Raw genomic sequence first — 6950 nt, 5'->3', positions numbered from 1 at the left:
TTTTTCCTAGCTCTGAAGTTCTCTAGATGTTGGAGTTGTTACAAGATGCTGCAACTCATCAGCTGTTTGTTCTCAGCTAGGTGGGCCAGGGTAAGAGTGGATGTGCCTTTGTAGACCTAAGCAAGCATCAAGAGGTAAAACAGGGTGTGGCAGCAGGCAACAGCCAGGAATATCTAATTCTAGGAGACCTTTTGTGCTTGAGACTGCAACGTGTTCTCTGAGTTGGCTGAAACATGCAGATGAGCGGCACCCCATGTCTGAATTCATAGAACGGAAGAGAGGGCATGGCAGATGAATTGCAACTGGAGCAAAAGTGAGGGATCACAGTGGTGAAACAATGGGGGTTATTGTTGAGGAATTGATGAAGGAGCAAAGATTAAACGTCTTATAGTTATGACTACCTCAAAATTTCCCTGATACTCCAAAGTGAGAAGAGGCAGACTAGCAGAGGGGAAAGGAAGCTTTAGCACCTTGAAGAAGTTAATAGGCAACCATGTCCTAGAGTGTGCACTCTAGTGCCATATTGTTCTATAAGCCATCTTGTGAAGATGTGAACCTTCTCTCTCTGCGATCTGTAGTGTAGAAGCCACCAGCACCTGCTGCTGCCCCCCCCCATTTTGAGTTAGCTCTTAAGAATTTTGCACAGCATATTTTGATCATATTCATCTTTCCCCAACTCCTCTCAGATCCACCCTTCCCTACCCAATCAACTGTGTATCGTCTTTATAAAAAAAAAAAACTATTAAGTAAGTTTTCCTGCCTATGTACTCTTGGATGTGTGGTCTTCCACTGGAGCATGGAGAGTCTGCCAGGGGTCGTACCTTTAAGAAGACTGGCCTGTCCTCTCCTAATAGCTATCAATTGCCAACAGTTCCATAGCTGGTGGGACTTTATGCTCATCTCTCCTTTCTATGCTGGGATTTCGTTTGATTAGAGCTTATGCAGGTCTGGTGCATATTGTCCTAACTGTTGTGAGTTCTTATGTGCTACTCCCCTACTGTGTCTGGAAGACAGTTTCTTTGTAAACATCCTCCACCTCTGATTCCTTTTTTTAAATTTAAATTAGAAACAAGCTTGTTTTACATGTCAATACCAGTTCCCTCTCTCTCCCCTCCTCCTCTGCTCTCACCAGCCCCCTATATCACCCCCTTTCTGCTCCCCAGGGAGGGTGAGGCCTTCCATGGGGGAATCTTCAAAGTCTGTCATATCATTTGGAGCAGGGCCTAGGTCCTCCCCCGTGTGTCTAGACTGAGAGAGTATCCCTCTAAGTGGAGTGGGCTCCCAAAGTCCATTCTTATGCTAGGGATAAATACTGATCCACTACCACAGGCCCCATAGATTGCCCAGGCCTCCTCACTGACATCCACATTTAGGGGGTCTTGATCAGTTCTATGCTGGTTTCCCAGCTATCAGTCTGGGGTCCATGAGCTCCCCCTTGTTCATGTCAGTTGTTTCTGTGGGTTTCTCCAGCCTGGTCTTGACCACTTTGCTCACCACTCCTCCCTCTCTGAACTGGATTCCAGAGTTCAGTTGAGTGTTTCTTATAATACTTGTGCTCCTTGTCCCAAAATGATCTGTGGGCCTTGGGAGGGAAGAGTGTGATGTAGATGTCCAATTGGGGCCAGTGTGTTCTGCACTCACTCATTCTCCACATTTGGACCAGTTGGAGGTTCCTGTGTTTGTCACCATCTAATGCAAAAAGAAGTTTCTTTGATAAAGTTTGAGGGATTTGCTAATCTGTGTATAACAATTCGTTAGGATTAACTTGAAAACTATGCCTCTTTAACAAAGCAATAGAAGTGGTTTCTCTCCTAGGGACTAAGACCCTCCTAGCCACAGGTTCTTGGTCCTGATAACAGTTCCAGGTATGGGTTTCATCTTGTAGAGTGGGCCTTAAATCTAATAAGAAAATGGTTGGTTACACCCATGAGATTCATGCCCCTGTTATACCAGTGAGCATGTTTTGCCAGGCTGATTGTTACTGTAGCTTTCAGGGTTCACAGCTGGGTAAGACTGGTGATTGCTTTTCTCCTCTGGCCACATACATAGCACCTTCCACCATTATGAAAAATAGCCATTAAGGATAAGGCTTCCAGGTGAGTACCAGCTTGCTTTCTTTGTATTATGTGACTTACATATGTGGATTCTTCAGCAATGGGGTCTTACAGTCAAGTTCTGGAGAGTAACCAATAACTTAGGTAATGCCCTGTGATGTTTTGGTATCTATGGTATCTAACTGGCTAGAAACTCCAAAATGGATATCCATTCCTGGCATGTTTTTATATATATATTTTTTTGCATGTGGTATCCAGCAGGGACATTGTTGCTCCATTAGAGGATAACTACTTTTAACCTCCTTTTATTGTATGTATATATTTTAAGAAGATTCTATGGTAGAAGGTGCACATATATTTTGTAAATTATCTTGAGTGTGTTACTTACCCATCACTGTGTTCCCCTTTTTAGCCCACCATTCCATCCCTTACCCCGTGTGTTAGTTACTGTTCTATTGCTGTGAAGATACACCATGACCAAGGCAACTCTTATGTAAGAACTTATTCATCTGGGGACTTGCTTATAGTTTTAGAGGGTAAATACATGGGCATCATGGTAGGAAACAGATGGGCATGGTGTTGGAGCAGTAGCTGAGAGCTTTATATCCTGATCCTCAGGCAACAGGCTGAAAGGGAGAGAGAGACACACGGGGCCTGCTGTGGGTTTTTGAAACCTCAAACCCTACCCCAAATGACACACCTCATTCAACAAATCCACACCTCCTAATTCTTCTCAAACAGTTCCACTAACTGAGGACCAAACAGTCAAACATAGGAGCCTATGGGGACCAGTCTCATTCTAACCACCACATCCCATTTAACCATTCCTGTTCCACAAATCCTCTTTATCTTTCAATACCACCATATTCTGTTTCTTTTCCCATGGGTTTGATGAAGACATATCATTTATGACTGAATGCTCTAAAGTCTCTCACTCTTTGCATGTTATTCAGCTGTCTGTTAACGACCATATACTGCAAGAAGCTGCTTCTCTGATCTATGGGTATAGTAATATGTCATTAGGAGTCATTTGGCTCCTATGCTTCTTTAAAAGAATAATGGTAGTAGCTTTTTGAGTCAGAGGTTGTCGATGACTTCAAGGAAACTATCTTTCAGATGTAACAGGGCTGATACTTATATGAACCCATAGAAACCGAAACAGCATGCACAAGACCTGCACAAAATCAAACCAGACAAAGGCATAGCACTGAGAAGGGGAATTAGACACAAATTTATACCCCTACCCACGAAGCTGAAACCTGCTGTCAATGGGAAGACCAGGCTTCTCCAAAAGGGTGTCACTGGGTATATCAACCACACTCCAGACAGGACCCATGCTGGGAGTAGTTGGCTAACACAATGAATTCTGTGGGGATTTTTTTCCTGTGGGTTTTTTGTTGTTGTTGTTTTATAATTTGGGCACTTTTGCCTTACTGGGTTTTTGTTTGTTTTGATTTTGAGATGTGGAAGGAGAGGGAAAAAGAACATGAAACTGAGTGGGTAAGATCTGAGAGAAGTTGTAGGAGGAGAAAACATGATAAAATATTTTTTTAAGAAAAGAAATTTAAAAAATGAAATCCCTCCATTAATGCCTTACTAATTTCCTGACCTCTATGGATATTCCAAATGGAGCACACAGACCTGAGGATTCATTAGTTAGTGTGAGTGAGGCATTAAATTTACCTAGCCAAATGTAGCTAGTAGCTCTCCTTGGTGTAGTACAGCTCTAGAGTCTCAGGTGATAGTACTGGTGAAAACCAGTCTGCAGTTAGGAAGTACCTAGCATAAATCCTACTTGGACTCTTACTAACTCCAAAACCTTGGACAAGCACCCAATGCCTTCGAGAACATTTTCCCCTTCAAAAAGGAGATAATAACATTGCCTATATCACAAGTCTGTGGGAAAGATTAAATCTGATAATTCACATAAAACTCTTATAAAAATGCCTGGCATTAATGCAGCTCTCTAGAAATGGTTACTGTTATGAATTTTGATGTTAGAATTTTTAATCCCATCTTATTTTCTGTAGTCACTGAACATCAATAAATCAGCCCATCTTGTTGGTGCCATGGGTATGAGAATAGACATTGGCTCTCCCTGAGTTCCATTAACAAAGGATGTTGTTCTTTTTTTGCAGTCTTATTGTGTTCAGAAGTCTGAAACAAATGAGATTTTGAAATTAAAGAAAAGATGAAATTCCAAAGTCAGAATATTACCATGAAAAAATTGCATGCTTCATCTTCCTCATTTCCTATTTATTGAACAGGCTGTGTTTTTCAGACAAGGTCTTACATATCCTAAGCTGGCTAAGAATTCACAGGCCAAGGATGACACTGAACTCCTGATTATTCCGAATATACCTACTGAGTGCTAGATCACAGGCCAGTTAACACCAAGCTTGGTTGCATTTTATGTCTCTTTATTGACAGACTGATGATGCATACATTGAGCTTTTAAGCCCTATTTACTAGCTGTGTAAGCTTGAACACCTTACATAGCATCTCTTTTTTTATTCATCAACTGGGCGTAACAAAAGTATATACTTCATGGAGTTATTGTAAAGATTAAGTGGATGAATATTTTTTTTAAGGTCTGGGTGTCATTTATTGACAGCAACTTACAATTGTGTTTTCTTCCCTTGATTGCTTCCTTTGGAACACTGGCCCACGGCCCTTGGGAAGGAAGGGCAATCTTTTAGAGTGAGCGGGAAGGCAGATGCACATGTCCTTGGCAGGTGTGCTGAGCCCGGGCAGGATGCAATCCTTCAAGCTGGAATCCCATTGGGTATTTGAGAGGACCAATGTGGGGAGTGGAAAGGAAGTCTTCAACCAGACTCACATCTCAGTCCAGGCCTCTCTCAAGTCCATCCCAGTTTTAGGACTCTGGTGGGGGCAGCATAATTAGGCCCACCTACCTTGATGGGCAGATTCTTCAGTTCATGCCCTGTTCACACACACCTGCTTCCGCTGGTCACAGTTAACGGGAACAGGCCCTACAGTTAAGATAGACCACTTCCTCTGGCCCTCCCCAGCTGTGTCTGTGTAGGTTCAAATGGCTGGAAAAATTGAGGGCGTGCCTTTTTAGTTCAACTGTGTGTGCCACGGTCCTCAAATCTTCCATATATGACAGGATGGAGGCTATAGGTCTACTCAGGTGCCAGCTGTGCTACCAGCCACCACACACACTTCCCTGCCTTTCTTCTGCCAATTGTCAGTGCCTAGGGTGGAAGGCCAGGCTCCAAAAGGCTCAAAGCCAGTCTGCGTAAGCACTTGGCAATTCTGGATATGAAAGTGGGTTAAAAAAAAAAAGTGGAACAACAAAAGCTTCATTTGATAATTAGAGATCTGAAGTGATTTTGCTTTTGTTTCCTTCATGTTAAGCCAATCATGAAATTTCACAGTGATTTCTGGGATGGGGCAGAAGGAAAGTGTATTCACTCATTCAGAATGATGGAGACCACAGCCTGGTTAGCCTGAGAAGGTGCAAACAGGGGAGGCCTCACTGGGGAAGCTGGAGGAGAACCGACTGCCCTGCTGGCAGATAGGTGATGTTCCCAGAGTTCGAGAGCTGGTAAGCAATGTCCTCTGCAGATTCCAGCTTGCACAGCTCAATCAGGCCATCACCTGCAGTGGCCAGATCAGCTCAGCTGCCTTGGAGTCACCCTCCTCAGAGATGATGGCTGCCTTCTTCTGCTCCTCAGCCTTTTCCACCACAAATCTGGCCCTCTCCACTTCCTACTGAGACACCTGTTTGGCTTCCACTTCTTCTGTGGACTCCTTCCCGAAGGTCAGATGTGTCAGGGACACGTCATCCAGGATGAGCCCAAAATCACTGCTCTCTCTATGAGGTCATCGCCCACCTGCCTGGAGACCATCTCTTGCTGCGTGATCAATTCTCCAGCGTCAAAGCGAGCCATCACTGACTTGAGGATCTCTGTGGTGACGGATGGCAGCACCCGCTCATCACAGTCCTCACCGATGCTGGTGTAGATACGAGGAAGCTGGTTAGCCACTGGCCGCAAGAGGATGTGTAGTGTGATGTTGACGTTCTGCAAATCTTTGCTACCAGTGATGACTGGTACATTCCATGGTCATGAGCAGTAGTCAAAGATAATAGGTTTCTGTACCCAAGGGATGAGAAAGTGAGTCCTTTCCCCTACCACAAAGCCCTGTACTCTACAGAATCGGTCAAAGATGACAGCTCTGTGCCCAGCATCCACACTAACCTCCACCGTGGATGGGATGAATATTTGTAAAGCACTTAGAGAAGGACTTGGAACTGGTACATAGTTGTTACATGTTGGATGTATGAATACTGTGTACTATATTAGGTGCCAGATAACCGTAAGTGCTCTCCTTGTCGTCATTAAGCTAATACTGGAAAAAAGAGGCGTAAACATGAAAATACTGTGAAGTGTTACAGACAGTAAAGATGGAAGTACGTGAGAACGTCGAAGGGACGTTGGCTGGAGGACAGTCTAGACATTTTCTGTAAGTGGAGGAAAATAAGATATGGTGGGACTGCATTGCGGGTGAATGTCTGCAAGTATGAATAATGGTTGACTCCAAAGGACTAAATAGTAATTGATGAATTGGGTTGTCTACTGTGCAAGGGGAAGGATGTAGGCAGAAGCTGAGGTTGGAGAGGTCAGCAGGAAGCAGTACTTGAAAGATCTCATCAAATACTAAAGAATTTGTGTTTTACTTGAGTATTGTGAAACCAACAAAGCATTTGTTGTTCTTGATTTTGGACAGGCTCTCATGCAGAGCAAGCCAACTTCAAATTTGCTGTGTAGCTAAGGATGATTTTCAACTCTTTACCCTCCCGCATCAACTTCCTAAATCCTGGGGTTACAAATTTTTTTATCAGTCACTGTGCCTAGCTCACTGAAGGAT

General features: G+C 43.6%; 1 pseudogene; it reads right to left on the bottom strand.

Annotated features, from left to right (window-relative positions):
• Nucleotides 1–5553: 5553 nt before the first annotated feature.
• LOC100770807 lies at nucleotides 5554–6581 on the bottom strand (annotated as a pseudogene).
• Nucleotides 6582–6950: the final 369 nt, after the last annotated feature.

This window comes from Cricetulus griseus, chromosome X (genome assembly GCF_003668045.3).
Source record: "Cricetulus griseus strain 17A/GY chromosome X, alternate assembly CriGri-PICRH-1.0, whole genome shotgun sequence".
NCBI classification, from domain to species: Eukaryota; Metazoa; Chordata; class Mammalia; order Rodentia; family Cricetidae; genus Cricetulus; species Cricetulus griseus.
The sequence above is the reverse complement of the archived record's forward strand: the minus strand, read 5'-3'. Positions and strand labels throughout refer to the sequence as shown.